General features: G+C 43.4%; 1 pseudogene; it reads right to left on the bottom strand.

Moving 5' to 3' along the window:
- Positions 1-208: 208 nt before the first annotated feature.
- On the bottom strand, positions 209-1,790 carry LOC118668161 (annotated as a pseudogene).
- Positions 1,791-8,416: the final 6,626 nt, after the last annotated feature.

Raw genomic sequence — 8,416 nt, 5'->3', positions numbered from 1 at the left:
CCAAAAGGTGGCAGTTTATTCACATTGTGGCAAAGACACCTTCAAGAGTAACATAAGTGGGTAAAGTAAGGGCCATTTCCTCATCCAATCTCTCTGAGGCACGTGGACAGAACCAAGTCTCAGCTCTTCGCAGGACACTTCTGGGTGTTTTTTTTTTTCAAGCCTAAAGGACAGTAGTCTGTCTCCATTCTTGTTCTTTGGGATTTTTTCATCGTTGGATATAAGGATATGTACATTGGGGCAATCCTCTTGAGATACAATATTCCAGGTGCACCCATGTGATGATGACAGTGCCCCTCAGAGAAAGGGAGCTGACAGATGGGGAGCAGGGAATTCTGAAAACCAAAGCGATGACAAAGACGCTAAGCCTTTCCTTCACGTGTCTGACACCCCTCCTCAGGCAGCCTGCAGGCCGGGCATCTGCTGGACCTTTACGACTTGATATCCTGGCAGGCTGCCCTGGGCCCTGCTAGGCAGTGTGCAGGGCCGCCTGGGACCAGGGGTAGTTGCCACCTCCACCACCCACAGCCACTCCTGGTACAGCTGCTGCACATGGGCGCTGGTCTCCAGGGGCCGCACTGGGATGGAAGCATAGATGCTTTCCATCTGCTGCAGCCGTGCCTGTCTGCACACCCGTCGTCTGCCTAGTCCTGGCCCCTGCCGCTTAGGCATGCCCTGCACAGGCCAGGACCTCCATGAAGTGGCAGGGGAACTTGCCCCTCTACAGCTTCAGGACCACTTCTGGATGTTCCGAAAGCCGTAAGCAGCCTCAAAGCGTAGCAGAACCACTCTGTCCCTTTCAAGGGTGACCTCCTGGAAGTCTTTGTTCCTCAGGGTGCGGTAGGTGAGCACTCCCACATCCTCATTGAACAGCTCCTTGGCCATGTGCCTGAAGATGTGCACCAGGTAACCATTGGAGCTGGCACCCTCATGGAACCTCACCTATTTCTCCTTCATGTCTCCAAACAGAGTGTCCATGGTGGTGTCATTCGAGGTGAGGTCGCTTTGCTCCATCATCTGGACAATTTCACCTGAGGTTAACGCACAGTCAGCACCCTGGGAGCTATGTGAAGCTGCAGGAACATCTTCTCAAAGGCCTCCAGTTTCTTGTCATAACACGGGGCCGCAGTGATGTGGAAAATCTTGTCTGAGGACAGGTTCTTCTGTCTGGTAAGTAATTCTTCACCAGAGAGCCCATGATCCGCTGGGGAGAGTTGGTCGTTCAGAAGTGGGGGTGATGGGGTGACCCAGCACCCATTCTGCATATAAGACCCAGCCAGGGCAGGCGGAGGTCAGCATGGTAGCAGGGCTCTTCCTCACTATGCTGGCAGTACCAATACACAAATTCCTTCTGACTCTCCAGGGTGCTGAAGTCCGCAGCTATTGTCATTCAGAGACAGTGCACCCCAAGGCTTTTGAGGAAGCTACAGAGCCTTCTGGATGCATCAGTGACACTGAGGCTATTTAGCAACAAAATAAGGCAGAGACTAAGGACACATGGACACTGCCAGCACCTCGTGCTGTGAGGTATCACATTTCTTATTAAGGTTAAGAACATGGAAGAAGTCCTTGGTGTTCTGTTGAGAAACTTGGACTCCTTCCTCTGCAGTCACACAACTGTCACATGCCAGGCAGTCACTCAGAAATATCTTGCCATCGACCAGCTTATGAAATTCTCCCTTCTCTCCGTTCTCCTGAGCCAGACTCCGGACGTTGACTGCAGCATTCTCTTGGTCATCAGTTTTTGTTTTTTTACTACATTCCTTCTGTTTGCAGTGATCACACTTCATTTGGAGTGGGACGGGCAAGGGTCGGCTCAAGTGACCTGGAGGGAGCACAGGGAGAGCAGTCAGTCACCACTGGTCATCCCTGGTGCTGCTAGCAGTATCCTTTCTTCCTTGTGGAGCGTCTAGGGAGGGGAAGCAGGCGCAGTGACCGAGGCCAAGTTTCAGGAGGCCAGCAGTGCTGTCAGGATCATGCCGGAGCTGCTGGTCCATTGGTGCCTTTCCTTTGCTCTGGAGATTGAACCTACAGGACTATTAAGGAAGCCAGTCCCCAGTTCCGCCCCACCTCTGCCACCAATTGATTGGAGTCTGAGAGTCAGGAGGAGGACCAAGAGGCCTGCCTTCCAGCTGCTCGCCAGTCCCCACATCACTCACTCTGGTTCCCTGTTAACCATCCCCTGATCAATGGGAGCCTGTGGGCCAGGGAAGGGACCAAGATGTCTGCCTTCTTCTGCCTGCTCACCAGTCTCTGCTGCCACAGATTAATTGGAGCCTGAGGGACCCCAGTTTCCCTGTTAGCCATCACCTGATCAATGGTGCCTGAGGGCTGGGGAATTGATTGGTCATCTGTTTGGTCGTTACAGACCCTGGATTTTATTTTTATTTTTATTTTTATTTTTAAATATATTTTATTGATTTTTTACAGAGAGGAAAGGAGAGGGATAGAGAGCCAGAAACATTAATGAGAGAGAAACATAGATCAGCTGCCTCCTGCACACCCCTTCCTGGGAATGTGCCCACAACCAAGGTACATGCCCTTGACCAGAATCGAACCCGGGACCCTTCAGTCCGCAGGCCAATGCTCTATCCACTGAGCCAAACCAGTTAGGGCCAGACCCTGGATTTTTATATATTAAGATCATATAAGTGTGTACAGGATGTCAAAGGGATATAGGAGCCAACTGATAGAGTTCTCAATGGTCCAAACTGAAATAATTTGAGCAACAAAATATATTGACCCATGTACCAGGAGTTTCTGGTTTGATTCCAGGTCAGAACACTTGCCCAGTTTTTGGCTCAATCCCCAGCAGGGGGCATGCAGGGGGCATGCAGGAAGCAGCTGATGGATGTTGATGTTTCTCTCTCTCTCTCTCTCTCTCTCTCTCTCTCTCTCTCTCTCTCTCTCTCTCCTTCTCCCTACCCCTCTCTCTAATAAAAACATATTTTTAAAAAAGAATACAATATGTAAAGGGAAGAGAAAGGGTATACTTTTATACAGAGGTAAACTGACAACCAGAATCACCTGGTTGGGGCAAAGGTTGTCAGTTTACCTCTGTATAAAATTATGCCCTTTCTCTCCCCGGGTTATCAAGATTAATATCAACAATAAGAAAGGCACTATGCTTCCTTCTAAAATCCCATGTGGGAACCACACCAAAGTTGCCAGAGGGCCAAGGCCACTCAACACAGCTGCAAGGTCACAGTGATCTCAGGATACACTGTGCCCTTCTATAACCTAAATGATTGATGTCACTGTTGGCAACTAGCCTTCTTTGCCTCTGGAGAAATGTCCAAGTTACTGACCAGCTATTGTGTGCAGAAGTGTGCTGGAGTGTGTTACATGGAGATGTAAGGCTACAGAAACCATCCAGTGTGCTGGGCATGGGAGACAGAAGAAGCTGCTGAGCCAGAGAGCTCTGATACTGCTACGATGTAAGGCAGTGAGGCAGCATGCAACTGCTCAGATAATAGCTGCAGATACAGAGGTTAATGCTGGTGCTTTGTGGGAAAGATGTATCTGTTCACAGATGGGGTCTGACTGCCTGCCTGTATGAGATTGCTGTGAAGGGCTGTGTTGTCTGATGACTAAATGGCCACGGGCTTCTGCAATAAAGAATCATTCTTATATACCCACAACCTCTCATGGCTTTTCCATCTAAGATCTGGCATCCAAGAAAGTCCAGCCCTGGCAGAGGGTTTGGACCCAACACCTTTAACTAGTGAGCAGAGGATGCAGGAGGAACTTGGACTAAGTTCCCAACATTTACTACAGTGGGCAGGGTCCAAGCAAGAACCAGCCCTGGCTTGGTCGGAAAGGGTTTAAAACAGCGATTCTCAACCTGTGGGTTGCAACCCCTCTGGGGGTCGAACGAACCTTTCACAGGGGTCACCTAAGACCATCGGAAAACACATGTTTTCGATGGTCTTAGGAACCAAGACACCACTCCTCTATCCATCTCCAGGTGGGTCCGCCCACATGCAGATATGCCCACATACGAATACCCGGCATCATGACATCATCTCACCAACCCCATCACATATACCCCATACAAATACAGGTGTATGTGACGGCTAGATTTCAAGGTGGTCCTCAATTATGGTTTTTCTATAGTCTGGTTGTAATTGTGATGTGGTTGTAGGAGATGTGAATACCGAGATTACCTACACCACCTTCTTGACTGCATGGAGGTCCTATAATTAATTTTAAGGTCAATTAGAGTAAGTCTTTCTCAAAATTATTTGGCCTCTTTTTATAGGTTATAGAAATAGCAAGTCAATTTATTTAAAAATGCTTCTCTGGATATATATTAAAATTATATTAAATCTATATATCAATTTGGGGAAAGTTGAAATGCTAATAATATAAAGTCCTCTGAACCATTTACAAAGTATAATTTTTGTTTTATTAGGTCCTCTTTCACTTTTTTCTCATCCCTAAAATACTCTTCTTAGAATCTAAACAATATGTTTTTAGAGAAGTCTTTCATATATATTATTAAATTACCAGGATGCATTTTATGTTCTTGAATGATACTATAAATCAGCGGTTCTCAACCTGTGGGTCGCGACCCCTTTGGGGGTCGAATGACCCTTTCACAGGGGTCACCTAAGACCATCGGAAAACACATATTTTGATGGTCTTAGGAACCGAGACACCGCTCCTCTATCCATCTCCAGGCTAGTCCGCCCACATGCAGATATACCCACATATGAGCACCCGGCGTGATGACATCATCACACCAACCCTATCACATACACCCCATACAAATACAGGTGTATGTGACAGGGTTGGCGCCATAATGTACTTATGCAGACCAGTCACACACGTGTAGAGAGTTGGATGTGCCAAACAATGCTCTGCTATTTCTACTGTGTAGAAAGCAGCTGCTGTGTTGAAAGAAGCTACTGTGTTAAAAGCAGCAGTATTGGAGACAAAATGACACTTCATGAATTATAATTACTGGGTAAATGTAAAATCATGTACTGTAAAATCATCAACTACTGCAAAAATAAAATATCTGTACCATGGAAACTTAATCTGGATGCTGATCGGTCCTTTTATATTCAGCTATGGTTGATGTGAATACTGCCTCCTTGTGATAGTAACAGGTATGTAAAAAAAACAACACAGAGAATGGTAAATCATAGGAAACTTTAATGAACTGTATAGACTGAACTATGCCATGGTTTTCATTAGCAAACCATCCCATGACAATGGATCATGTAGAGAAAAACGTTAAGAAAAGGAAATATAGTGAGGATTTTTTACAGTATGGTTTTACCTCAATAATTACAGCAGGAATTGAGAAACCACAATGTGTTATTTGTTGTAAAGTTCTATCAGCTGAATCTATGAAGCCGAACAAACTAAAACGCCATTTTGATAGCAAGCATCTGAGCTTTGCCAGCAAGGATACCAACTATTTTAGAAGCAAAGCTGACGGACTCAAGAAGGCCAGACTTGACACTGGTGGCAAGTACCACAAACAAAAACGTAGCAGCCATTGAAGCTTCATATTTGGTGGCACTCAGAATCGCCAGAGCTATGAAACCTCACACCATTGCTGAGAATTTACTGTTGCCAGTGGCCAAAGACATTGTTCGAGTTATGATCGGAGACAAATTTGTTATGAAATTGAGTGCAATTTCCTTCTCTAACGACACTGTCCACAGAAGAATTGATGACATGTCTGCTGTTATTCTTGATCAGCTAATCCAGGAAATTAAATCTGCTTCATTTCCAATATTTAGTATCCAGTTGGATGAATCTACAGACGTTGCAAACTGCTCACAGTTACTGGTTTACGTGAGGTATATTAATGATGGCGACTTTAAAGATGAGTTTCTTTTTTGCAAACCTCTAGAAATGACAACTACTGCACAAGATGTATTTGACACAGTTGGTTCATTTCTGAAAGAGCATAGATCTCTTGGGAAAAGGTTTGTGGTGTTTGCACAGATGGTGCTCCTGCTATGCTAGGATGTTGATCTGGATTTCAACGTTTGGTAGTGAATGAGTCATCAAAAGTCATCAGAACTCACTGTATGATTCATTGGCAAATATTAGCAATGAAGATGCTGCCACAAGAGTTACAAGAAGTAATGAAAAGCATCATAAGTTGTGCCAATTTTGTAAAGGTGAGCACTTTAAACATTCGACTGTTTTCGCAACTGTGCAATGACTTGGATGTGCCGAACAATGCTCTGCTATTTCACAGTGAAGCGAGATGTTTGTTGAGGGGAAAAATTTTAAAATGTGTTTTTGAGCTTCGTGATGAACTCAAAACGTTTCTTAATCAGAAAGCAAGACCGCAGTTCGAAGCACTTTTTGGCGATAAAAGTGAACTGCAGAAAATAGCTTACTTGGTTGACATCTTTGCCATCTTGAATGAGCTAAATTTATCACTGCAAGGACCAAATGCAACATGCCTCGATTTGTCTGAAAACATCCTATCATTCCAAATGAAACTTCAGCTTTGTCAAAAAAAAATTGGATGAAAATAAAATTTACATGTTGCCTACCTTATCTGCTTTCTTTGAGGAACATGACATTGAACCAGACAAAAGGATTATGATGATCATTTCTGTGAAAGAACACTTGCACATGCCTGCAGACGAAATTTCATCGTACTTTCCAAATCTACCTGACACCCATTTGCACTTGCCAGAAGCCCATTCAGAGTCAAAGTTGAAGATGTTCCTGAGACAGCACAAGAGGAGTTCATTGAACTTATTAACAGTGATGCAACGGGAACTGATTTCTCTACAATGCCAGTTACAAAATTCTGGATCAAGTGTTTGCACTCATATCCTGTTTTGTCTGAGATCGTGTTGCGCCTTCTTCTTCCATTTCCAGGAACATATCTTTGTGAAACAGGGTTTTCCGGCTTGTTGGTTATCAAGTCTAAATACAGAAGTAGACTTCTTATGGAAGATGGTCGTCATTGTGCCCTTGCAAAGACTGCCCCGAGAATTTCTGATCTGGTGAGAAAGAAGAAATCTCAACCTTTGCACTGACGTTGGCTTTTTACGCATACTGTCGCAAAATGTAGCAATGTAGTTTACTGTTGTTATATTAAAACTGTTACCCATGCTACACCATGCTTCAAGACAAAATTTCATTTATTTGTAATTAGAAATAAATATTTCACAATATATAATTACATATTGTTTTTGTGAATAATCACTCTGCTTTAATTATGTTCAATTTGTAACAATGAAAATACATCCTGCATATCAGATATTTATTATGATTCATAACAGTAGCAAAATTACAGTTATGAAGTAGCAACAAAAATAATTTTATGGTTGGGGGTCACCACAACATGAAGAACTGTATTAAAGGGTTGTGGCATTAGGAAGGTTGAGAACCACTGGTTTAGAAGACTATATGGGCTCAGGGCAACTCAGAGCACCTGACTTGTGCAGGGCTCTTATTGTCTCTGACACTCCATAACCCTTTTCCAGGACTGGCTTAAAGGGCAGGAGACTTTGGAACTACAAAAATGTAACTTTACACAAATAAAACCTCTTCCACATTCCATCCTCTCATGGGAGCTTTTGAAAATGCTTCTTTCAGTGGTGCCCCAAGAATAGGGCTCCCCCAAAGGACAGGGGAGTTTCATCCACCAGCAACCCTATTTTGCCTCTGTGGCTCAAACTTACTAATTCCACTGATTAGAATGTTTTGCTTTATTCCTTATTTCTCCTTCAGAACTGAAGTTCAAACAGTCTTACATAAATTACATATTAACTAAATCACAAAGTGTATATTCACCAAAGCTTGTTGAAAATCTTTGGCTTGTTATTGTAGAACTAGAGACCCAAAGCACAAAATTCGTGCAAGAGCAGGGTTTCCTTCCCCCGGCTGCTGGTATCGGCTTCCCTCTGGCACCCGGAACTCAGGCTCCCTCACAGCCCTGACTTCATCCAGGTCATCCAGAAGGATGTCTGGAAGGATGCCCGGTCTAATTAGCATATTTTGCTTTTATTATTATAGATGCTCCCCAAAATTTCCATTTGAGAGTAAAACTTACATGATATGAGTCTAGTTTTATTCTAAGATGTCAGCATTCACTTCATTGTTCAGATATGAATATTAAATAGAAATTCTTCATACAAACTTTTTGTGTCTTTGGTGTTTGGTAATCTTTAAAATTTGAAAAGCTTCAAAAAGTTTGAAGACAATTTCCCAATATGAAACCATATGCACAATCTTTAAATCATTGTGACATATTTAAGAGTCATTCACAACATTTAAAAACAGCAAAAAAATTTAAGAAGAAGGGGGATCACAATAAATCCTAATCAATGGAAATCTAAAAAGGTCACTGAACAGCCCTATTATTTAGAGAAATCAGGCATTAATGCAAGCATATCTATTTAATTAAATCAGTGCATACATACACTCT

The sequence above is a fragment of the Myotis myotis genome, unplaced genomic scaffold, assembly GCF_014108235.1.
Source record: "Myotis myotis isolate mMyoMyo1 unplaced genomic scaffold, mMyoMyo1.p scaffold_m19_p_1, whole genome shotgun sequence".
Lineage (NCBI taxonomy): Eukaryota > Metazoa > Chordata > Mammalia > Chiroptera > Vespertilionidae > Myotis > Myotis myotis.
This window is presented reverse-complemented; position numbering and strand designations above follow the sequence as displayed.